General features: G+C 42.2%; 1 long non-coding RNA gene across 14 annotated transcripts in view; it reads left to right on the top strand.

The window, feature by feature from the left end:
* The window catches only part of LOC104861479, a 427,158-nt gene that overhangs the window by 81,356 nt on the left and 319,977 nt on the right, over positions 1-25,825 (top strand). For all 14 annotated transcript variants that reach the window (XR_004516504.1, XR_004516503.1, XR_004516502.1 and 11 more), the window contains one exon: positions 10,315-10,354. This is a non-coding gene — a long non-coding RNA (uncharacterized LOC104861479). The remainder of the gene's footprint in view (positions 1-10,314; positions 10,355-25,825) is intronic.

Here is a 25,825-nt window from a genome sequence, read left to right as displayed (position 1 = left end):
AAAACAAGTTTATTTGCTATAGACCAATCTAAGGTACAGAATTGGGCCTGCTGAGTAAATGTTTAAGTGAGCACCTGAGAAAATAGCAGTTTTCTCCCATTATGATGCCCTCCCTGCAAGCTCTGTTTTTCTGAGTAGGGGAGGTTGAGAGCATGGCTGCCCTAGGTAGGCTGTGCAGATCGGGAGGCAGGGTTGGACTAAGTGGACTCCAAGGTCCTTTTCCTCACAACACGTCTTGGTCACTGAATATGTATTTAGAAGGTAGACAAGTAGAAACTGGGGAGGCTTTGAAGAAACAGGAGCACGCAGAGAAGGGAGTGGCAGGAAGAAGAGGTGCGGTGTCACAGGAGTACGACGAGGATGGAGAAAAACAAGGGACCCATCCGTGACGGAGTGCTTCAACTACTCTGACCCGTACCTGGGCAGCAGCGGGCAGCTTGCTCCAGTCCTGGGGAAGGATATGATTTTTAGAAAGTATTTGAGGACACTTTGCTTTCTGTTTTGTGGCAGAGGAAGAAGAGAGAGAGAGAGAGTGTGTATTGATTCCAGGAGGGAGGGAGACCACGTTAAGACTTGTCCCCTGGTTATTGTACATCTTAACTATGCTATGGAGATTGGGGTTAATGAATACAGAGAAAAAGGAGCAAAACCAAAATTTATTGAAAGAACTGATATGAATTTCTTAGAGAATTCTCCCAATTACTAATTGAAAGTTATGAGGTCAGTTTGTTAGGTGAGCAGACCAGAATCAAGAATTTCCATCTCAGTCTATCACTCAAGCTGACAGTGATCTGAGAGAAGTCGTTAACATTCCTTATATCCGAATTCTCTCCCTATCCCTATAATCCCATCATGAAACAGTATCTACAAAATACTCCCAGTCTTGAAGAAACCATGTTATAATGAATATTGTGCTATAATTATTCTTATTATTGGGGTTACTGTTCATAGTTACAACATTGATGCAAACTGAACCTTAGGGATATTTTTGCCTCACAGCAGAATTCTGAAAATGGTTTTCCCAGGAGATTTCCTTGGAAAGACTGGCAAATCTTTTAAATATTTGTTTTAGTATCAGTCCACCAAGGAAGTGTGAAGAATATGTAATATTCAGGATTATCATTCCTATTTCCTAGTTCAATCTAGTATCTAGAATATATCGAAAATACTTTAACCTCATCTACTTATAAAAGGGCTGTCATGGTTTAGATTGGTGCTATCCTGGGTTACTGATTTTTTTTTTTTTTCTCCTGTGGAATTCTCTGCACAGGGCTTTCCTGAAAAGAATACATTAAGACTGTCAGAATGATTCTTTTCAGCAGATTAAGCCCTGCAGATGCCCTTTGTTGAGGGAAAAATGCATTATTCTCAAAGTCCTTCTGATCTTCAGGAAGACTGAAAATTTCAAATGTTCCCTTACCATTTGAACTTCTCTACAAGAAAATTCCACATATTTTTATTTTCTAGACCACAATAGTTCAGAGCTTATTGTATTTTAAAATGAGAGAGACACATTTTTAAAAAATTAACTGTTTTCATATTCATTTACTGAAAGGAAGTAAATGTCCTTGAAAAGCAGAAATCATAGTGCTCTGTTTCTGTTTTTCAGTTTCTGTTTCTTGCACCTGACCATCTCCTTGGATCGAGTGGTGTGTATGGCATAATTACCCTGCAATAGGAGTGCTTAATACGTGTCCAGAATGCATGGTTCAGATATTTGTTGAACTTTGCTTGGCTATGCAAAGGACCATGCATGCTGTGTCAGGGCTGCGGACATAGCCCCAATGTATTAGAGAAGAAAGAAAGCAAGATATTTTTCAGAACAGTGGGTTTCCTCACTTTAGACATCCATTTTTGCATGCCTGGCAGATGGTGCCTGAGTGTATGAGAACTCGCTTTGATTTATAGAGGTTTATATCACGTGCTGCTCTTTGTAAGCAAAGCCACAGACCTGCTGTTAACAGGGCATGCACCCCGAGTTCCTGTGGTGGTCAGATTTATAAAGCCAAACTGCGATCTCTTTGGGAAGCTCCTCAAAGATGACACCGAGTGTGCTGCCTCCAGTTTGTACCATGGCTGGCAGCGGCCACACGTTGATGAGCCCTCATAAGTGTCTTTGTTGTTATTGATGAATGGAGACTGGAAGCTGGAAAGAGCCTGGGAGTGGAGGGTTCGTTTTCTGTGATAGACCCAGGGGAGCTCACAGGAGGCGAGGGCAAAGATAGATGGGTGGGTCAAGGACAGATTTTGGCAGATGGCACTGCGATTCTGTAAGAAAAAAGATGGCTCATGTTATCTGCTGGAAGTGTCGGTGTCCTCTGCTAGGTAGCACATTTATGATTTGAAAGTGTCTGAGGTGTTTGTTGTGAATAGAGTACAAAAAAGGTCATCTGTGGCTTAATTCTGTTAGGCTTTGCCATCTGCTATCCTGTCCTGTTCAGTCCTTCCCTCTTGCCCTTTCCTTCTTCCTTACTCAACTACTTATTTGGTGCCTGCTTCTCTTCCAAGGCCATAATAATCTCATTTTTTTTCTTTCTCAGTATGGAGACCAATTAGAAGGTGCACAGATAGGCAAAGTTGAGGCTTGCTTATATACAGAGAGGGAAGGCTACAGAAATACTTTCTCATGTGAATGTTGCATTTCCTTGCATGGGTAGTTGATTGTCACATAAATAGAACAGCTTGTCTGTAGGATGAATATAACCTTTCCCTGTACATAGCTTGTTAGTATTGTGTACACCATTTTACCTAAAGCCTTTTTGTTAAGAAAATGTCTCTTTTTTGGTTGAAAAGGTCCTGAGTGGAATCCAGAATGTAATAGTAGCTATATTGTTGAATAATTCTTGAAGTAGTAAGAGCAATGAGGCATTTCTCTTACATAGTATTTTGTAGTGGAACTTTTCCCATGAAAAGTTAATTTAGAGGGGGTGAAGGGAGGGCAGGGGTAAGGGGAAAAAATGAGAATCAAGACTTGTCATATAGAGGTTGAAAAGGTCCTGAGTGGAATCCAGAATGTAATAGTAGCTATATTGTTGAATAATTCTTGAAGTAGTAAGAGCAATGAGGCATTTCTCTTACATAGTATTTTGTAGTGGAACTTTTCCCATGAAAAGTTAATTTAGAGGGGGTGAAGGGAGGGCAGGGGTAAGGGGAAAAAATGAGAATCAAGACTTGTCATATAGAGGTACAAGATCCCAACAATGAATATAAAAATTAGGATTGAAAAACCTGTGTGTCAGTAAGTTAATGGTTAACCTAATTCTAGTTTGTACAGAACAGATGATTTCTAATTGAAGGAAGATGTTATGCTTTTAGAAAAGATTTTGCATGCAAAAACTGTATGATTTAAGTTGCTGTAGTCTGAATGTTCCTCCCAAAATTTTATGTATTGGAAGTGAATCCCCATATTCACATATTAATGGTATCTGAAAATGGGGCTTTGGGAGGTGGTTAGGAGTAGATGTGGGGGTGATGTTGGGCCCCAAGATGGCTTGAGTGGCTTTGTGGGAAGAAGAGGAGAGATCCCACCTAGCACACCTGCCCATCTCTCACCAGTGCCTTCTACCATGTGGTGACACAGCACAGGCCTTTGGCAGATGCCAGTGCCAGGCTTTGGGACTTCCCAGTCTCCAGAATCACAAGCCAGATACATCTCTTATTTATAAATAACCTGATCTGTGGCATTTAGTCATAGCAAAAGAAAATAGATTAAAACGCTTGTTATAAAATTGCTTTTCTTTGTCATTGATTTCTTAGAGCTTTGCTTAATGAGAACTTTTTATTCTGTATATTGAACAGCAGGCACCTGCCATGCAATCCTCTACAGTAAAGGCCTCTCTCCAACCTGATTTTTTAAAATCCTGGTGGTCGAACTCACAACCTTGTACTTGGGAGGTATCCGTAGTGCCAACTGGGCTAAATCTGTGGCCCTCTGACCTTAATTTTGTCCCTGTCTCCAGCATAATCTTTTTAGGGCCATTTAAATTTTATCCTACATGTTAGATGGTATTGGGGCCTTTGAAGTCATAGGCAGAAAACATCACCCCTACAGCTCTCTCACTGCCCCCATTATGGTGTGTGTGCGTGCGCGTGCGTGCGCATGCGTGCGTGCATGCATGCGCACATACGACATCCTTCAGTTCTAGGCTCATTTGGTCCTAGCAGTGGGTTTTGCCCTTTCATCTGATGTTGCCCAGTGACTGCTGTTCCTGTGTCCCCATGTCTTCAAATGTGGTTTTGTGATAAAGTCAAAGTGACTGCACACTCTGCTTGCCCCAAGATGCTCCTGTTGCATCCTGCACCCCTTTCCCTGTCTGTGTCTGTTTCTGGCATCAGTGCAGAGGCCAGGTTCAGGTGGATGTTAATAGAAGCATAGTGCAGGGGATTTTTATCCAGAGGTCCCCCATTGATGGATTCATTGGACCACAGATAGAAAATATTTTAAAAAGATTGCATCTGTATTCAACATGTACAGTACAGACTTTTTTCTCACCATTACTCCATAAACAATACAGTATAACAGCTATTTACATAGCATTTACACTGTGTTAGGCAGTATAGGTCATCTAGAGATAATTTAAAACATGAACATGCAGGAGGATGTGTTTTGGGCCTGTGCAAATACTCCACTTTCTTTAGAGGAGAGTTGAGTGTGTCATAAAAGGTTTTGGAAACAATCCCCTGCAGATACCAAGGGTCAACTCTTCTGTTGGGGGGAGAAACTGTTGTCTTTAGAAACTCAGTAACAACGAGTCTCCACTGATGGGTTTATGATTGGGGAAGTCGTTATCAATTATTCATTTAATAGATACTCATTCCCTATTTTGTATCATACTACACTTCTAAGTACGGGGAATACAGACATGAAGGAAACTGAGCCACTGTCCATGAAGCATATGCTTTGACAAGGGAGATTGACAACAACAATGATGATGATACAATTTAATGCCAGCTAGCAGTAAATGCTACAAAGAAACACAGAGAGCATGGAAACAGACAGAGGTGTTGTAGGCCGAGCTGTTTTGGATGGGACATCCAGAAGCGACTTCTGAAGAAGGGACATCTGACCGTCCGTCATCACCTCAGGAAGACCCCCACAGCAGGGGGGCACCTCCTTAAACTCCCTCTAATGTTCATGGCACAGATTCAGTCTGGGGACCTCACAAGAAAAGGGACAGCAAGGTGATTCCCATTGATCATGTGGGATAAGCGCCAAGATCCCCCGTGGCTCCCGAAACCCATGTCTACTGTTTTTCTCCCTGTATATGCATACCTATTACAGAATTTAATTCATAAACTAGGCACAGAAATTTGTAATAAGACAGAGCAGTCATGTGAATGTGGTCTCTCTCCTACACTTTCAGACAGCAGGTAACTGAAACCAGGAATACGGCTGGAGGCTGTCCTGAGGATGTTTTGTGCGTATTGGCATCAGTTGCCGTGAATCCCCTTTCTAGAGATTATCTCTGGTCCCAATGGTCCTACAGCCCACATTTTCTTGTTGGTGTGCTATCCACATTTCTGGTCCATTCAAAAGTTCTAAGATGTCTGGGGCCTTTAGGGACATGACTCAGCACAGTGACAGAGTGTCCTCCAGGCTGTCATATATGTGGCCCATCAGGCAATTCCAGAATCCCAGAATTCTGGGAAATTCTTCCAGCACCCCAGGCCCTAGGAACTTCCTTCCTTTAGAAAGGCTTGCAACATTTTCTGACTGTATAGAGTGAAGGGGATGGCTCCTCTGTCTCAGACCTTCAAACCTATGTGTTGGCCAAGTGCTCTGTAATCTGCCCTTGCATGATTTCTCCCATTGTCTCTGGGATGGGGCTTTTCATGCTGGTACTGCACTTTACTGCATTCATGTAGGGATATTAATGTAGGGACGAGAAGAGCAGGAGATGGCAGAGGGCTGGGAGTGCCTCACAGGGATGGTCCGTCTGTGGGCTTTCCAGGGGACAAGCACATGACTGGCACATGGCCTTGTCACTCAGTCAAACCTGTGGCATGAACAAGTGGCAGAAGGAGAAGGTGAGCTGAGCTTCTCTGAAAGGTTTGGAGTACAATTCTGTTTTATATTGTGAAATTTTGACATGAAAAAGGAATACTGTTTCAATTTTAAAAAAAAGTACTGGGGATTGAACCACCAAGGGCCTTTGCATTGAACCATATCCCTGTCCATTTTTAATTTTTCAATTTTTGAGACAGAGTCTTTCTAAGTTGCTCAGGTTGGGCTCAAATTTGAGATCCTCTTGCCTCAGCTTCCCAGCATACTGGGATTGTAGGCATGCGCCACTGTACCTGGGTTCGAGTCCCTGTGTATGGAGTTTCTCGATATGGATTTCATAAAGAATTCGAACGAGATGTCATTAAACAGTTTGGCAGGTAAAAGCGTGAATAGTGATGCTATTAAGAAGCAGGTTGGTGGACCACCCTGTAAGGGTTGAGTTGCTGCCAATATCTTGGGTGCTCTAGCTGATTGCGGGTTGGCATGTCCCTCCCTGTATTTTCTTGTCCATCCCTCCATCCCTCCATCCCTCCATGGCTCCTAGTGATCTACCCACCCATTCATTCACTCATCATGTAAGATGAACTATTTTTCTTCATCTCACGTGGATTCAGTTTTCTTTCTATAATTGTGTTGTTTGTCTACATCAGTGATGGCAAGCCTTTTAGAACTTTCAGTGATACAAACAGCCTGCTGAGCAAGTGTGTCATGGGCTTGCCACCCCTGGCCTAGATTATTTAAAAGGTGTTATTGATTCAAGAATCCTGAGATTCTTACAGTGTGTGCGTATATGACACTGGGAAGAATGCAAACATGCATGAAATGGCTCTGCCCAGTGAAAGCCACCTGCTTGCTAGGTGTGCTGACACATAGAGACAGGGTAGTAAAACAAGTAAGGAGTGACCAGAAACCAGACACAGCTGTTGTCAAAGTGCCATGGGATTTAGAGAGCAGCTGGGGGATGATTTGGGGCTGCATGTGTTAAGGAAGCCTTCCGACCACAGGGGGCATTTATGCTTGGGAGGGCCAACCAACACCATTAACATTTTCCCTTGATTGGTGTTCTCATTTCATTTAACATTCACCAGAGTGGACACCAGTCTCTTTACTACCCCATTTATCAGATGAAGACACTGAGATGTGAAGTAAAATATCCAAAAGCCACGCAGCATTTTAGTGGCAGCACTGTGATTCAGGAGGAGGTCTGTGTACCTCAGTTCACACCTTAAAACCAGAGCCCATAGTAAGATGAGGACAGCAGGGTATTTCAAGTGAATACAGGACCATTAGGGTGGCAGTAGCTGACATGTCTGAGGGACAGCAGGGGGCTGGAGTGCAGGGGCCCAGATGGTAGCAGCAGGAAGTCAAGCTTGGGTCTGACAGAAGAGGCTCCTTCGTGTCTGGCTGCAGGGTCTGGTCTTTATTTGGCCCAAATGGAGATTTTGTGCAGAGGAGGCACGATGGGAGGATTGCATTTTAGCATGTTTATGACTGGAGGACGTTCTTACGGTTCCAGCAAACTCACGCTCCTGAGCTCTTCCATGTGAAGCCGAGGAGACCGGGCTCCCAGATTTCGCGCAGTCTAAACCCTTGAGCGTGCTCGCAGGGTTTCTGTACTCAGGAACACAGAGGCCTGCTCCGCCCTCCGGCCGTTCCGAACACAGGGCTTCTCAAACCCCCTGCTCCATTCCGGGGATTCTCAGAAGACTCCTCCATCTTCCGTCTCTCAGCTATTCCCGTATTTTCACCTATTTTTCTACGTTTCAAGAACTTGTTCTGTCCAATAAACAAATAATTAGATCTTGATGGCCTTTGCTACTGAAAAATATACCATAATATTTAGATTAAAACAGTATAATAACTATGCTAGAAAAACACATCTTGGTTACATGATGAATTCCTCCTTTTCCTTTTTATTCCTGGTATCCTGGGGTGGCCTGCCAGAGAAAAAAATACTATTTGATTCTCCCTGGGTGGTCAGGGAGGACTTGTAAAGACTCTTGTTTGTTTTGTGTGAGCCTTCAAAGGCATGAAGGCTTTCCTACATAAAGATGTACTAAGAAAATAGGGATTTTTTTGAAGTTGCTATGTATAAAGGGAAATTCAGAGCAACCATCTTCCTTTAGAACTACAAGCTAATGTGATTAGAGGGTCTCTTTTCAGTAGATGTCTTTGTTGTATCTTATCTCTGGTCATTACCACTGGTCTTACGGGGAGATTTATGCTTACAAAAACCATCTCCACCTTTTTTTTCTCTCTTTTTAAACTCACCACACACACATGTACTTGAATTTTAAAAACTACATTTATTGGGTCCATCTGGGTTTGATAAAAAGCTAAGAAATCTGAGTGTGTGTGTGTGTGTGTGTGTGTGTGTGTGTGTGTGTGTGTGTGTAGCACAGGATGCTCTTGAGATATGAGCTGCTGCAACAAATTTCAGGCCACTTTCCAATTAGCAAGGCCCTCCTGCTGTGATGTGGGAGAAAAGTTGGGATTGGGGTTAGGGCCAGGGAAGTATAGGATGCTTTTGAATGCAGTCCTTGCAGAACTCCCTCATTAGCACCTTGAGGTCAGTGGCAAATCCGGCGGCTGCTGCCTGGCACAGTTGGTATTTTCTGCTGTGTATGGGATGTGTCAGCCATTTTATTTACTCATGCTTATTTTCTCCATTTCATAACATTAATTGTACTTAATGGGTGAGGTTGATAATGCTGAATTATTTTAAGCCTGGAGCGAGCCAAGCAGCTGTGTCCTAGATCGGACCACTGATCTAATAGCTTACCCTGCCACCTGATTCACTGGACACATGTGCTTCGCCAGTTATGTGCATTCCTATATGGAGAAAAAAATGACCTCGAGTCCCTGCAGCTGCTTTGCCGCCTTGGGCTGATAGGAATGCGGTGTATTTCCAATCCTTAGACAGTTATGTCTCCTTAAAAAAAGAAGCCACTCTGTGACATAGCTGAATCTTTCATGAATTACTAAGAACTTTGCTTTTGGAATTAGGTGTTTAGAAAATAAGTACTTGGGGTGCAGCTTCTAAAAATATTAGGGGATAGCAAAATTCCCAAGTTTCCTTCTTGTATCAAGACATACTTGCTGTTATAAACTCTGTGGTTTTTAAATTATTATTTAAATTATTATTTTCTAATACAGAAAAAGAAAAATGTAGACTTTTACCTAGAAATGTTGTAAGCTAATTTTGTTGGATGTTTCTACTTTCTGGTATTGGACATTCTACCCAGCTCTTTTTAAAATTTTTTAAAATTTGAGGGCCTCGGATTTAGCTCAGTGGTGCAGCACCTGCCTGGTAAGCTTGGGATCCTGAGTTCAATCCCTGGTACAAAAAAGTTTTTTTTTTTTTTTAAATTTTGAGAGGAGGTGCTAAGTCCCTGAGTTGTCTAGGCTGGTCTCTAAATTGTGTAGGGTGGGCTCTTATCTCATTATCTTCCTGCCTCAGCCTCCCAGAGTGCTGGCATTGATTATAGGTATGGCTGTGCCCACTTGTTGGGTTATTATTTTGAAATCAAAAGTCTTTTCACAAAGTACTAGATTTTCTAATAAGATAAGGTTGGGCACAGAAAACAAACTTGATCTTTGCTGTAATCTTGTACTTTGTAAGTCCTGGAGACAAAGTTCATGATGGCACCGGCAACAGGAAGGCACACAAGGTATGGCCCATGGTGTAGTGGGAGGAAACAATCCTTTCGGGTCAGCCAGCTGAGGGTTTTGATCGATGGCTGTGCCACTGCTAGTTCGACTACATACTCACAGCCGATCCCTTTGTCTGGAGCTGGTGGTGTTCTTGTCAGTAGCTTTACAAAATGGGTTTGAAGATTAAATGAAGTAAGCAGTGTAAAATAACGACCTAGGATCTAGTGTCTGTGCTGGCTCCCTTTCTTCTGATTTTTATCCCAGGATTCGTCATTTTCCAGGCATACTAACAGTCTGTGGGTGTTGGGAGTCACTCTAGAGAACATCTGACACCCCTTATTTTCCAGATCATGAGTTTAGGCCAAGAAAGATTAATGGCTCCCTTATAATGCCTTCGAATTGGACTAGCAGAGCTGGTGCTAAACCCATGTCTCTTCTCCGGGACGGGAGGATTTCACGCTCTATCTAAGACCCTGTTGTGGCTCTAGAACAGTAGGATACCATGCCAGAGATTAATAAACAACTTTCCAGATGTCTTTCTAGAAGCCTTCGAAGAAGACGGAAAAGTGCACTGAAGCCATAGCCCATGGTGCAGCCCTTCAGTTCACTCTTAACGCTGTTTGACTCAGTTTTCCTTTCTCTCCTGTTGTTCTCAGGTGACCTGACTGCAGAAATGCTGACTCTCTGCTTATTCAGGTAAGAGACTTCCAGCTTGGGGACGACTTCCAGGTAATGAATGGGTCAGAGTGATTTCCCTGGGGGCTGCATCTTGCTCTTCCCAGGGCTGCCCTCAACCTGATGCTCATGACTCCTTTTTATTTATTTATTTATTTTTTAGTTTCTTCTCTGTGTTATTTTTCCTATCATAATTTTGGTTTTACTTTTATGTATTCATGCATGCACATGTGTGGAATATTGAATTCTAACTTCAGGATAAGGGTGAGGGAGGCTTGTGTGGCCTGTCAGTTTTACTGGCAATGCTTTACCCCCTCCCCCCCATATCTCTTAAAGATAAGGAAGCTTTGGTTATGCAGCCAGTGTTTCATGTTCAGCTGCAGCTACAGATGTTGTAAGAACCAGTTTCTCTGTGGTATTTCCAATGTTTGGAGGTGCCAGAGGTTGAATCTTGAACACTTGTTCATAGAATGTGGTCCTGGCACCAGCAGTGGAGTGTCACAAGTGAGCTAACCTTTAGAAGTGCCAGTCATCAGACCCGGCCCATGGCCCACGGTCCACGGCCCACAGTGTCAGCAGTTCTGAGAGTGGGGTGTTTGAACCCTGCCTCCCAGGTGATTCTAACACGTGGCAGAGTTAAGAGGAGCAAAATCACGTGCTCCCTGCACACATCCTGTTTTGCGTGTGTCCTTGTGCTTTGCGTCGCAGCTTGTCCCGAGGCACTTGAAATACGTAGATGCTGGGCTAGCACGCCGGCTAGGGTCCAGCCTGTGTTGCCCTCTGTGGTCAGTAGGTTGCCAGCATCCATCTCCACTGTGGAGAGCTGCAGACTCAGCCTGCTTCTGCACCAGGGAGGGGACATGGGCACAGGAGATGGATGCAGTGGCCGTGACTTTCTGGGCAGAGCAGTTTGCGTTAAATGTAGGATCTGGGATGATTTGATAGGGAAATTAGCTGCTTTTTTAAGTATCATAGTTTTAAAGCTGTGGCTCTCAACTGCTGATTTAACATTGGGATCTCCAAGGATTTTCATCTACACTGGTGCCCTAGCTGGACCCCATGAGATTCCAGCTTTGGTGGGGATGGGCTTGGGGTCCCTAATTGCAGACATGGTTGCATTTTGTCTGGCTTCAGTTGGGAAGAGCAATAAAAACACCTTGCCAGAGTGTATGCTCATGGGTCTCTCACTGAAAATGAGTGCTTTGAAAACTCTAGTTCTTAAGCCGTTAGTAAACTGATCTGGGTAGTTTCTCTGCCATGTGTAGCTTTTTTGTTCATTGTTCTGATGTGAGCTGGTGCTGACCCGCGCCTTTTCTTTACAATATATCTGGCCAGTTTGTGTTTGGTAAGATCTGCTTCCTCATCTGTAGGTGGGCTGTGCAGAATATAGACTTATGTTGCGTGCACATGACACTTCCTCGCTCCTGTTGCTCTCTTTCGAGCTGGTATTAACGTTTTGTAGTGTGAGGCATTTTAATGTTTCTAAGACTGTCAGTGGGGCCAGAGCCTTCCTTGCAGTCATGGAAAGGAAAGGCTGAGCTGTGTCTGTTGGTTGAGCATTGAAATAGTCCATGGAAAAAGGAAAGGGAAATAAGTTGTGCTGATTTTCTTGGCAGGGTTTATCACCTTTCTCCCCCAAGTTTCTGGCAAATGTGATTCGAGTTTGACTTGCAGGCTTCACTCACATTGGCTTCCCCAAGACAGTTTTTGCCACTTGCTGCTGACTAGTAGTAGTTAATTTGCTATCTGTCATGTGTGTTGCTCAAAAAAAATCACAGAACTCGTTAGGAATAGACAGCATAAATGTGGTCCCTCACATTTGGAGGTTTAGCCACATGTAAATCTAAGTTGTTCTTGGGAGGCTCTGTGTGCCTCACTTAAAAATAAATAGAACTCTAGCCTTTAAAAAAACACACAATTTTTAAAAGAAAGAAATATCTTATTGGAAGACAGCATTTATTTTTTCCAATAAAAAGTAGGGGGAGGAGTTAAATTGTTTGTGTGTGTGTGTGTGTGTGTGTGTGTGTGTGTGTGTGTGTGTGTGGACACCAGTGCTTATTTTATTTTATACCCTTTCCTTCTCCTTGCTGATGGTGGATAGGGCAGAAATAAAGACCCAGTTTCATTATACCAAGATGGGAAAATATTTAATCAATTCATAAAGGTATTTATTCTTAATTGAGAGCAGATGTCCAAAACCTGATTGGTCTTAGTGGACTGTTTCCTTTTGGGAAAGTCAACATGCCTGTATGCATTTCCCAAATAACTTGGTGTAGTCACTGCTACACAACAGGTTGTGGGAAAACTGTTGGCCTTGAGACGTCTGATTCTTAGGCCTTAAAAAAAAATTTCTCAGTAAGAAAAATTGAAAGCTATTTTTTAGGTGATTACAATATATGATTTTCGTGATTAGAAAATTTCTGTTTTCTGCTGAGATGCAAATTCACTGCCGGCAATACCAAATATTCACATGCCACCTGTTTCTAATTCCAGCAAAACCTACAATCGGAATGAATAAAAATACCTTACCTTTTAAGAATCAGAAAAGGAATTCAAATGTATGGAAACTTTCTGTGTAGCTTTCCGCACTGTATTAACCAGTGAGTGCGCATACCAAGGGGTTGACTGCCAGGTAGAGCTGTTCACGGAGACCCCTGAGATGGGTGAAAGATGTGCTAAGGCCTCCGCTGAGCTGCCTGGGGTCATCAGGGGTTCTGGCACCTCCAAATGGGACACTTCATTATAGATGTTGTTACCTTCTCAGATGTATTGTGTTTTGTTTCATTTTAAAAATGATTGTTTCTAACCTACTATAGTAAAACCACTGGTTAATCAAAACCAGGGCAGTCCTGTCCTTTGTCCTGCCTATCTTGCTGCCGATAAAACCATTCATTGTCCACTTCTTTTCCATGCTGGGGTAAGATTTAATAACTGTAACCTTAACATTTTCTAGGGGCAGAGATACCTTGACTGGTTAGCTTCTCTTTAGTGTTTAAAAAGACAGATCACCATTTAAAAAATAACCATTTTAATTCACCATCGATGACATAGAAAGAAGATCAGGTTTGGTATCGGACTGACTTCAGAATTCATCCTTTGAAGGCCTGTGTGGCTGAAGGTGTGACTGTGATGGAAAATATTTTACTGATGTTCTTTATTTCCCAAGAACTACTCGTCTCTGGTGAGCTCTTTGGTGGCAAGGTACTGTAAAAATGTCAATAAATGTGGCCGTGGAGAAAAACAAAAAAGGAAAAGGGAGAAAATGAGGTACCAGAAGCAGATCTGTCCATAAGACCTGGGAAATAGGGATTGGAGAGGGAGAACCAGAGTGTCTCTTCATTCCTAGGTCCTAATTAAGTATGTTTTCACCTAAGACAGAATAGCACTGCCGGACCTTCATGGGATTAACTGAACTGAAATTACTTGGCCTTGCCTGGACCATTCAGCGCTGACTGGAGGCTCCAGCCCATCTGTGCTACCTCCCACTCCTGTTGATGTTGCAGTGAAGATTACCCAGGTTGGCAAGCGAAGTGACTGGGGCTTAGAGTCAAATCTCAGCAGAGCCTGAGTGCTATTTCCTTTTAATGTTTGAGGTGATTAGTGTTTGCGCCATTTTTGAACCGAAGTGAGATGAAGTGGCGTTTTTTTCTCATTTATTTAATTGTTTATTGGTTAAAGAAGACAAAGGCAGTGTTGCTACCCAGCTCCTTATGGTTTCTCAGCTTGGCATCATCTAGGTGAATGGTTTTTTTAGTCCAAGCTCACTGATAATTCCTTCTTTACCTTTTCCTTTGTAAAGTTGCAGAACTACACAATACCTTTTTTAAAAAAATGAGTTAAAATATACATGATATAGATTTTAGCATGTAAGTGTCTAATTCATTGGCATTGAGCTCACTCGTGTTGTTGCACACCCATGACCACAGTTCAGCCTTAGCATATTTTTGTCTCCGTCAACTGAAACACCTTTAAAATACTCTTTATTCACAACTCCCTCAAGCCCCTGGCAACTGCCGTCCTACTTTATGTCTCTGAATTTAATGATTCTAGGAATCTCATGTAAGTGGGATCATGCAACATTTGTCCCTTTATGACTGGCTTGTCTCACTTGGCGTAATGTTCTCATGTTCATCCACACTGTAGCATATGCATAAGAGTTTCCTTCTGTTTTAAGGCTGTATACTATTCCATGGTCGGCACACACCACATTTTGTTTATTCATTCACCCATGGATGGCCCCTTGGCCATAACTCTTAAGATGCATGACACCAGATTCATTACCCGCTCTCTGGTAAATATCCATTGGGATAGTTTGTTTTAAAATTTATTTGTTATGCTCCATGCCATGGGATTCCCATTAAGAAAAGTTGTTGTGTGCCACTCAAAATAGTGAAGCTATAAAAGTGGAAATCTTCTGGTTGACCAGAGACTTCCATACAGAGGACAGCCTAGGTTCAGTGCTGACTTGACGTATTACTGTTGACCCACTGGATAAACAGTGTGGACAATGTTTCTGATAGTTAAAAGAGAGACTCTGAAGGCGACCTGTTCTCTGTGTCTGTCCAGCAACCTATGCTGTCCTGAATGGTCACAAAGTGGTTTAGAAATTCAGCACCGTAGCAGCCAGGATGCTTATGAACACAGTGTCCTTTGTTTCACCTTGAAAGGGAGGCACTTTTCATAGAAAAGGCAATTTTAATGAGCCATATTGTTTTAATAAAAAGAATTTAATGTATTTTTATAAAAGGTGTTATTACTGCTTCATGAATTTATGTTTCATGAATATGGAAGAATTTACTAGAAGTATGAGAAACCAGTCACATGAAGATATTTGGTATAGAGAGTTTGTAAAGAATGCCTACATTTGCCCATTTAGTTAAGAGGGATTCTTTTTTAATTGGTTATTGGGGATTGAACTCATGGTGTTTACACTGAGCTACATCCCCAGCTCTTCGTATTTTTGCTTTTTGTTTTGAGACAGGGACTTGGTAAGTTGCTGAATTGCCCAGGCTAGGGTTTTAGTTTGCTGTCTTTCTATCTAAACTTCCCAGAGTGCTGAGATTACAGATGTGAGTCACCACAACTGGCCAGAATTATTATTCTTCCTTTTTTCAATCTTATTTTATTTCAGCTTTTTTTTGTTTTTTGTTTTCCTTTGAAGATAGGGTCTTGCTATATAGTTCAGGCGGGCCTGTGCCATCATGCTCAGCTTCAGATTTATTGAGGAATAGACAAATGAAAGTTGTCTATATTCAAGATACATAATGTGAATACTTGATAAACATGCTGGCTCGGTTGGAACTCTTCATAGGCTGTAAGGTGCACACAGTCACATTAATTAACAAATCTTTCCCAGCACCTACTTACTGCTGTTTGTGGGGTGAAGCATAAGGACATATGTGGCCAAATTTCCAGTAAACATATGGCATTGACTCTAGTCACAAGGTGCAATATGTTAGATCCTTTTATTTTATTTTACAATTAAAAATTCATACTCTTTTACCAACATCTCCCAATTCCCCCACTGGATCACTTCCTAATGACCCCTATGCTATTCTTTACTTCTCTGAGTTTGACTTTTTTAGACTTTGTATATCATTTGAGATCACAGTATCCATTTTTCTGTATCTGGCTTAGTTATTTCTCCTAACACAATGTCCCCCAGGATCATCTAAGTTGCAGTTGGGCTTTTTTATGCTAGTGCCATACTGTGTTGATTACTATGACTTTCTAATATGGTTTGAAGTTGGAAAGAGGGATTCTTTTTAATATAAGAAATTAGGGGTTTCAGAGTAACCACTTTATTTAAAAAACACCTATGACATCTAACAAGAAGTAAATATGAGTCTGTTTAACAAAAGGTCTTAATTCTTCTCAGTATTCATGGTGAATTTTAAAGAGTGCATTTTAGCTGAAGAAATGTGCTTTGGGCAACAGGTAAAGTTGCCAGGCATTTTTTGCTAGATGCTGGAGTTTAAAGACAAAAAAATCACTGAACCTTTTACATTTGCTTAACCTACTGTGAGATTCAGATGCAGGGTAGAGAGGGGAATTATTAATTCTATTTCAGTAGGGGCCTGGAGAAAACCAGGCATGTGAGGTATGTATATGCTTTTGAAAGTTGAATACGAGTTTTTCTGAGCAGAGTGTCCTCTGACTCAGGTCACTGTCCACAGGGCCACAGAGCATGCTTGCCTTGGCCTGGAAAATGTTCTGCTTTCCCATGAGGCCCTCTTGGAATTGTCAGAAGAAGTAAAGAAAGGGAAAGGCAGAAAGGAAGATAAGAAGATTTGCTTGGCATTTCTCATGAAAACCCTAAGTGATGGGGGGCAGTGAAGAACCCTTGGGGCTGGAATCAGAGTGTGAAGGAACAGTGCTTCTCCACTCTGTTATTCATGGAGACCCGATGAAAGCTAGTTCCTTTCTCTGTCTCCCTCTCTCCCTCCTGCCTCCCTCCTGTCCTTCCTTTATTTTTCCTTTCGGATGATTCTGCTGTACTGCTAAGATAAAGGTACCCTGACAGAAGGCAAAACAAACACCAAGAACAGGGCTGGGATGTAGCTCAGTGGTGCTGCGCTTGCCTTGCAAATGCAAAGTCCTGAGTTCGATCCCCCGTACCAAAACAACAACAACAACAAGAACCGAAAACAAAAACAAAAAACCACCAAGAAGAGCATAAAATGAATGAATGAAAGAATAAATAAATAAGTAAATGAAAATCAACATTAATAACCTCCTAAGCCCACCTTGAGTGAATGGGTCTTCTGCTTTCCAGTGAGTCCCTGGACTTCCTCCTTGGCTCACTTCCTTCCCGTTCTGAGATGTGCACTGGGCAGGGGCTGCTGACCTGGCTCCACCCACCTGCACTTCTGGTGCGCAGGCTGCTCCACTCTGCTGTCTCCCCAGCCAGAGCACCAGTGCCGGATGGGGTCTGCGTGGGGTCGTTTTGTTAAAGCCTTGGGACTCAGGCTGTAAATACAAATGAATGTTATGTTCTAATGGTTGCTATATTTAAATCTTAATAATTTGTCTTATTATGTAAGTGAAATACTGTTTAGGGTGGACAGAAACCTTCTGAGGAAACCATGCGTTTCACATTAGGTGTAAGTTATTCCCTCGCTTTCTTTCTTAAAAATCATAATTTGGAAATCATTCTTCTCTTGTGAAAACTGGAAAGTTTTCTCCCCCATTTTCTTCTTCTTGTTTTGAGAGTATCTATAATAAAAGTTTCAGTAGATGAAAGCTTTTGTTCTGATAGGATGTGGTGGCCATGATTCTAGGAGAGCCCTGGAATTGTATTGCTCCACTCTTTTTCCTCAGCTGACTGTGCTTTTTCTCCCTCGAACTTCCTGTCCAAGCATGATGTCACCACATGTCTCCAGGCCATCCCAAGTCCTTTTGCAAATGGAAGCTACAGAAAAGTAAAAACAAAACAAAACAAAAAAACAATTGGCTGAGTGCATACAGTATATTGAGGGAGCATCCTAAAGGGTCTGTTTCAGAGGCTCTGAATTCCAGAGCATTCACTGACATTTATTGTCCTGCTTCAAATTATGAAATGTTTTTCTGATCACGTGCTACCATGTTTTGCATGCTGTGACAGATCTGTCCTCTTTTGAATGCGCAGGGATTGGTAGCCATCTCATTTCAGTGGTGGGTTTGCTGAAGCATTTTCACCAGACAGTCAGAATGATTGATGAGTGTTCTTCAGGTGGGGAAATGTTGCCAGCTTCATTTGTATTTTGTCTTATCTAGAGTTTTGCTCCTTAATTTTCTGTTCCAGTTAAGAATAATCCCCTTTTATGCTAGTGGACATAATCACATTATAGGGGGATTTAAAATTTGTCATTTCCCAGTAGTAGTTCTTACAGTGTAAGCAGAGTAGAAGATTACTTTCCTTTCATTTAATTTTTAAAACACTGTGAGAGATACCATAGGCCACCATTGAGGATTCTTAATTTTAATTTTAAGAACTAAGGACATATTCTGGTCAAGTAGAGAAGTTAAAGCATGACCTAGGGAAATCCTGGATCTGAAACCAGAGAAAAAGATGTGATATGTCTTGATGTAGTTTTTAAAAAGCAACATTAAAAATCATGTCTGAGAGCCTCATTTAATACGGGATCCAGTGAGCCAACATTCATTTCTTCTTCTTCCTCTAGATCCCCTGGTCACATTTGTTTTTTGTTTCTCCTGCAATTTACTCTGGAGACAGCTGCTCTTGAGAGTACCACAGGCCCATCCCTGACTGAACAGGCTTGGAGCTGCCCATACAGCAGCCCTTTTTAGGTACCTATTTCTGTGTTCTTTCATGTAAAAGGCTAAGGGAGTGGGGGGGGCATGTGGCTGGCTGCACTTTCTTTGCAAACATGAAACTACATTTGATCATGGTTAATTGTTAGCAACTATAAGCCCAGTGCATGCAAGAAGCATGCCTCCTCTGATCCTTGAATAGTTGTATTTAGTTTTGTGCCTCAAGAACTTCTGTTCTGTTTGGAGTTGGAGAAGGATTCTCCTCTTTTCCTGTGACAGCTGGAGGGGGCTGTGGTTTGGCTGATTGGTGTGACATCCTTGGCCCTCCATCCCCTTAAGGATGGACTAGAAAGTGCCTCAGTGTCCTCTGGGTTACTGCACTGTCCTTGTCTGGGCCACCTTGTCAGGAGGACTGGCTCACTGTCATCCATAGTGACCATCCCTGGCTCCCACTGCTGCAGATTGTTGCAACCACTCTGGATTTCTTTGTTAACACACCCAACCCCTCCAAACCCTGATAAAGTGTATTAACACAGCCAGGCCCCCCAGAAGTTCTCCAGTTTTGGCCCCACCATTTTTGAACTTTCTAGAACTTGGACCAAGCACAGGCCTGCAGCTGCTATATAAGCACTGATCCTCTTACATTTCTTGGGTGACATAGGAAAGCTGTTTGGTGTATGGACCTTCGCCTGTGTTTAGATGAAGTTTGGGTTCAATGGTCTTATGTATCTACTGTGATTTATCTTATCCTGTTATCTTATTTTAAGTAATGTGGAGACAGTAATTTCTTTAAAAAAGGAAGAGCTGTAAACACTAGAGTCCATGAGCTGACACTCACTGGTGTTTTTCAGCAGAGGCCAGCAGCTGGTGGAGTCAGCTTGTGGCATCTAGCATTAACTGATACTGACTGGCAGCACAGAACCCTGAGTTGTAATGCTAGCAGGGCTGCACTTTGCTGATTGATGATTTCTATTTGAAATGAGTGAAAGGACCCTCCTCTGGGTGTTGACAGTATCATCTCTGCCTCCCAAAGTATTTTGAATGGTTGGTTCAGACAGAAATCTTCTGGGTCAGTACCAGATACTTGGAGGTTCTCTGCATGCATGTTGTCTGCATGCATGTTGGTGGAATGTAAGGTGACACTGCTCGATTGAACTGTATTAACTGCTACAATTTGGATTTATACACGTTGCAGATCTTATAACAATTTTTTTTGGCAGTACCGGGGATTGAACTCAGGACCTAGCCCTTGCCAGGCAGGTGTGGGGCCATTGAGCTACATCTCCAGCCCTTGTAAATGGTTTTGTGACAGGCAGAGTAAGCAGATGTTTTAAACAAGAAGATTAGCTTTAAATGGAATCTCTGAGTGGTGGTTAAAGCTTTTACATTTTTTGTAAAATTGTGGTGGCTAAAGCTTTGATGGTTTTCTTTTCTTTTTTTTAGGAAAGATGAATTAGAAATATTTTGATCTCATAGATGAGTGTATAACTTTGTATTATTATAGCGAAGGGGCCTAGGTAATTATAAAGAGAGAATGTTTGTGTTGGCATATGGTTTTATTGGTTCCAGTCCATGATCAGGTGGACCCATTACTTTCAGGCCTTTGGCAAGGTTTGTATATAATATAGCCCTGGCGGGGAATGTGTAGCAGAACAAACTGCTCACTTCTTGGCCTGTGATTGGTTCGAGTTCAAGCCTGCTTATTGGTCCAAACTCAAGCCTTCCAATCCAAGCCTACTAGCACAAGAAAGGGGTCGGGGTCACACAGTCCGCTTCAGGTGTTGCATCCTTGGAGACCTGATGACCTCCCACAAGGCTTCTGTAAGGAAGGGCCAAGCATTTAGCATAAGTACGTTTGGGAGATGTTCAACATCTAAGCCATAATAATAAGTGACATTTCAGGCAGTTGGCCCATTGTACTTGGCTACACAAAGATTCTACAATTCTAACTCCATATAAAGGCCTGGAAAGACATACTACTGTTCATCTCTGTTTGAACTTGTGGCTTCTATCTTTTTGTTTTCCTTTGATTTTGGTTCATTTCCCTAGAGGTTCTGGGGGCTCATGGGGATATAAAAGTTTCAGATTTAGAAAGACAGCAAACTAAGTTCAAATTAGGTTCATAGACATTCTTGCCTGGTTGCTAATGATTACTCACAGGGTAATGATGGAGGTGAGACACGGAGCCAGCCAAGGGCAGGGAGGCAAGGAGAGGGAACTGGAAGAATTCACATGGGCCATCAAGACAATTAATATACTTCATTTCCTGTTCCTTACACCCAGGCACGTTCTCATATCAGAACCGAAGAGGCTAATTGGCTTTCTTCCTGGAATGGTCCATTGGCTGAACAAGCCAAGCCCTCATGTTAGCTGTTGAGTCCCCCACCTAGGCCTCACATGGGACAGTGAGTGTCCAGCTCATAACTGATTCTTTTTTGCCCTGTTCTTTTATGTTTAAATAGTCCTGGAACGGGAGATGGAAGATTCAGGAGAAAGAAAATCAGATTTCAATTTTGATTTGGAATTAGGAGTTGGCTTCATTAGATCTTCTTCTTCTTTTTTTTTTTTTGGTACCTGGGTTCAAACTCAGGCCCTTGTGATTATAAGGCAGGTGGTGGAACCATTGAGCCAGATCCCCGGCCCTCATTGGATCTTCTTGTATCTTAATTTGAAGGAAAACGGTGTGTATTGGATTTGAAAGCAAAAACAAAAAACTAACCTCAGTTGTAGCCAGGGTATGAGACATCTATTCATCTATTTGAGGCTAGATGTATTTTAGAAATACCATTTTTGTACCAACAACTGTTATGTAAATTATATATTTTTATGAAGCTAAAGTTGTAAAAAAACTTCTTTTGAGATATCATGCCTTTCCAAAACAATTCAACATTTTCTTTCTTTTTTTTTTTTTTTTGGATTGTGGAATTCAGTAGGTCTTTAAGACAAGCAATGTACCTTAGGTTCTGTTGAACCTACATTGGAAAAATACATAAGGATTTGCGTTAGCGCCCATCTCTTGCTGAGTACTATTCCCCTTTTAAAGACACTGCTGGATGATGAGTTATGGCCTTGGTCTTATATGGAAGCAATATAATCCTGGAATTTTTTTTATCACTTAACCAAAACTGTGACATTAACATCAATTCACATTCGTTAGTTACTTTTCAGTCATTTGAGAAAAGTCTGAGAGACTTTTTCAAAGAAAAATTCATGTACAAGCACAGTCTTCTCTAATAGGAACCTTTGCATAGCTTGTTTTGAAGTTAAATGACCATTCCACAGTAATTATAATTAAGACTAGGGATATTAAAAACAATCAAGTTTACCAAAATGAACTAGAAAACCTTAAAAAAAAAGATGAAAAGGACAGTGGGGGACTGAGGAGCAATTTGGGGTCATGCCGATGCTCCAGGCTGGCAGCGTCCTTCTGGGCAGCAGAGTTCCTGCAGCTGGAGCGAGGTTGCACCCTGTATTTTCTCTTTCCAGTTGGACCGAAATGGAGGTGTTGGGCCTGTAATCTGCTTTCTGCCCACGGCCAAGTTAGTGTTATGCAGAATTTCTGTTTTGAACACATTTGTCCTTATTTTCCCTTTTCTCTGCTTGCCCACTAGAAGGGAAAAAAGTAATCAGAAGTACTGCTTGGGTGGAGCCCTCTTTGATTGCAATGCCCCAGGGTTTTCTAGGTTAACAAATTAGAGCTTTTCGGCTGGCTGAATAGGGGTGGCCCGCAGCTGCTCTCTGGCCTTCTCTTGTTTCTTCCTCCCTTCCCACTCCCAAGCAGAAGACAGAAGCCCATTTGCTAAGGACAAGCCGGTTTGGGGACTGTTGACAACAGCTGTATCTTTTAGGGGAGGGAAGTTGCCAGCGTATTCTTGGAAGGTGTGGGATGGAAACTAGACACCTTTTGGTTTGCTGCTTTTGCACTCTTGCGGCAGCCTTGTGTGCCTCTGAGTTGGACACACTGGGCTGGAGGATGGTGGGGATGAAGTTAGGGGCAGGGTGGATGGAACTTTGGGAGCCATCAGAACAGGCACCAGAGACCAAGGAAGCAGAGACAAACCCTTTGGCTTCCATCCCCAAGCTCTCTGGGTGGATTAGAAAGGACCTTGGTCACATGTGTGGGAGTGTGGAGAAACCCAGTGAGCCAGGGTGAGCCAGCATATTAGCCTTGTAGGAATAATATTCTCATGCCTGGCCTGCTTCTCTGCTGGGGGTGTGCAAGGCAGTGCGGGGAAGTGGGAGTTTTTTTTGGTTGCTGGAGTTTATTGAAAAAGCAGCTGCCCCATTCCACTTTCCTCCTTCCCTTGGTCCGCCCCGCTTCTCTTTGTGGCAGGATATAACTATGCTGTAAACTTTGGCAGGGGTGAAGCATGTTAATACTTTTTGAAACAGCTACCTTCTTTTTTTTTCCTTCCCTTGGCACTAACCTATTAGTTTTAAAGTTGGGGGGGAAAAAAGATAAAAGTTGATGTAGTCTCATTCTAGAAATGATACGAACTGATCCAGAAAAGGGTCAGAGTTCAGTGGTTTGAACATGAAAGAGCCAAAGAGGAAGATAAGGTACCAAGCCAGTTTTGCAAACTGGCAAGCGCACGCCTGGACTTGAAAGCATGTTTGCGCTCTTCCGTTATTATCATAACCTCTTGAACAGAAGATGCCATTTGAAACGACAGCAAATGCTTCTCTGCGGACAAGTTTATGACCTAGTTTTTGACCACGAGCACTTAGGGGGATTGAATGAATGGTGGAGGGAAGAGCAAGAGAGCCTGGACCATTGGCTAGAAATTCTGTGCAAATCAGGAGCTCTGGGCTAATTGGAACCCCGAGACTTGCAGCAGCAGCTGTTCTATGGTGCGAACTTGTGCACGGCAGATTTCAGGAGGTGAATTCTCCTTGGAAGTATGTTTGCAAAGCATTTCTTTCCTGGCCTGTTTTCACTGAGTGAGCGTTGTGCGCCAAGCCTAGCCCTGACCTTGAGGCTCCTGGAGCTGGTGGCCCCCTCGTGTCTGGGGAGGGTTTTGGGGGACAGATCTGGACGGATGAGGGTCCTTTAAGCTCTTCCTGCCCCTGGCTTGCTACTCACTTGCTTCAGACTTGCAGTTGAGGAACTGAAACCAAGACCGGTCTTACAGAAAATTTGTTTCTTCTGCCCTTTTCCTCCCTCGTAAACTGCATGCTTGGCCTCCTGCCTGGCTTTAGATTCTCTGTGAACTCCTGAGCCCCTCTCAGCCTCCCTGTCTGTACTCCACGAATTCTGCACTGGATTTCTTGTTCCTCTTAACAAGTGCAAATACACTTTTGGGGAAAAATTATGAGAAGTGGATTATGATGTATCTAAAATTCACTAATGATACAGGCTTTATTCAGGGCATGGTTAACAGATTCTGTTCTCTCCCTCCCTCTCCGTTTGCAATTGTTTTTCTTTCTTTTTAATCCTCCCACTTGTACTTGCTTTTACAGTGGAAAACAAGTCTACTTAGGCATGTTTTAGAAAGTGAAGTCACTCTTTACCATAGAAATCCTGATACCCAACCTGGAATCCAAGTGATTTAATTGTAGAATTAAAAGAGTCAGCGGTTAACATCAATTATCAATGAACTGGTTATTTGTAGTAAAAGTTACTTAAATAATGAAAATTACAGAAATTTCATTTTCATATTGTACATTTCTATTCTAGGACTGCACGTCTCATATCCTTCAAAGGAGAACACTTGTCTCTATCTTGCTGTTAAGGACACATGAAATCTCTATGCAAAAAGCTCTTTAAATGGGAGAGAGAAAGACAATATCCTGTTGTCTACCAGTAGAGAAATAATTATGTGGGCGAAAGTGTATGAGAAAATAGTGAACATTAAAAATATTTAGGCAGGGCCAGGGATTTGGCTCAGTGGTTCTGCCTCCTGCCTTGCAAGTATGAGGGCTTGAGTTCAATCCCCAGTACCAAAAAAACTCAAAAAGCAAAAAACAAAAAAAAACCCAAAACAACAACAAAAATATTTAGGCAATATTTTAAATGTACATTTAAATTTAATTTATGTTGGAAAACAGTACAAGAAAATATAACCTCCCATGTACAATATTACCTACACAGAAAATGCATGGTTGGGTGTTCAGAAGGAACTGTACCAGAGAATTAACTAACCATAGTCAAACGTGGACCTTGAACTTTTCAAATTGTTTTCTTTTCACATTCTCTCCCTTTTGTTTTCCACAATAAGCAGAGAACTTTTTCAGAACATCTAACCTTTATTAAAATCCTTTAATGAGGGAGTCGGAGAAGGGCTTTCTCTGTTTTCCTTTGTTTCTGACATGGTTCAGATGAGCACAGAAATTCTAAAACTTCAAAAAAAATTTTGTAGTCCATTCATATTTTCCAAACTTTCTATCTTCTGTGTAAGTCACTGCAGTAAGAGAATAGAGAAGAGTGTTCCTTCTCCCTCTTTTTTCTAATGTTTTCAGCCTTTCCTGCAATGCTCAATTCTTTGACTTCAAGGGTATTTTCTTTTTCCCTGTTTGAACTGCATTTGTTTCCGTTCTGGGCCTCGCCCCTCTCCCCTCTTTGATTTTTCACTGTTGTGCGTTCCCTTTCCACTGCTGAGAATGACTTTAGTGAGGATGACTCATAATAGGGAGCAACAGGTTGCCATTACAGTAACGGTACTTCTTAGGGACCCCATTTGTGGCAATAAAATTCACGACTAGGCAGGAGCAATTTCAATTTGTGATGCAGGGTTCTAATTGTTCTGAGATGTCTATAAAAATATAGTGTGGCAAATTAAAATTGCTTTTGAACTGTGGAGAATTTTCTTACAAAAGCAGGTGCTTCCTAGGAGGGACTGAGTCTTCCATAGCGATACTCAGGTGTTCGCTCCAGCACTTGGAGTCCACAGATCGAGTTGAACTTGACCTGGGTTGTGGCAGCCCGTGCTTCTCCCCTGCCTGGACTGAGAGAACTTTTGCATTAGAAGTTGGACACCCTTCTTGGTGAGTTGCATAAACTCTTCAGTGATTGATAAGTGATGTGATTGAATTCATTCTTCTGTATTTCCTTTTTGATAAAACCATACAGATGAGAAATTAAAATCTTATGATGGAAGTCGCTCCATCTTTTTTTGTTCTAGTTCCCAAATGAGGAAAGAAGTCTCCAGAGTGTCGTGCTCTCTCCTGTGATAATGTGTGATGCGTCTATAATGTCCTAATATACAGACATTCCTCATTTAATGAACCACCCATTTAACG

Source organism: Fukomys damarensis, unplaced genomic scaffold (genome assembly GCF_012274545.1).
Source record: "Fukomys damarensis isolate Sample0158 unplaced genomic scaffold, DMR_v1.0_HiC HiC_scaffold_10, whole genome shotgun sequence".
Classification (NCBI taxonomy): domain Eukaryota; kingdom Metazoa; phylum Chordata; class Mammalia; order Rodentia; family Bathyergidae; genus Fukomys; species Fukomys damarensis.
The sequence above is the reverse complement of the archived record's forward strand: the minus strand, read 5'-3'. Positions and strand labels throughout refer to the sequence as shown.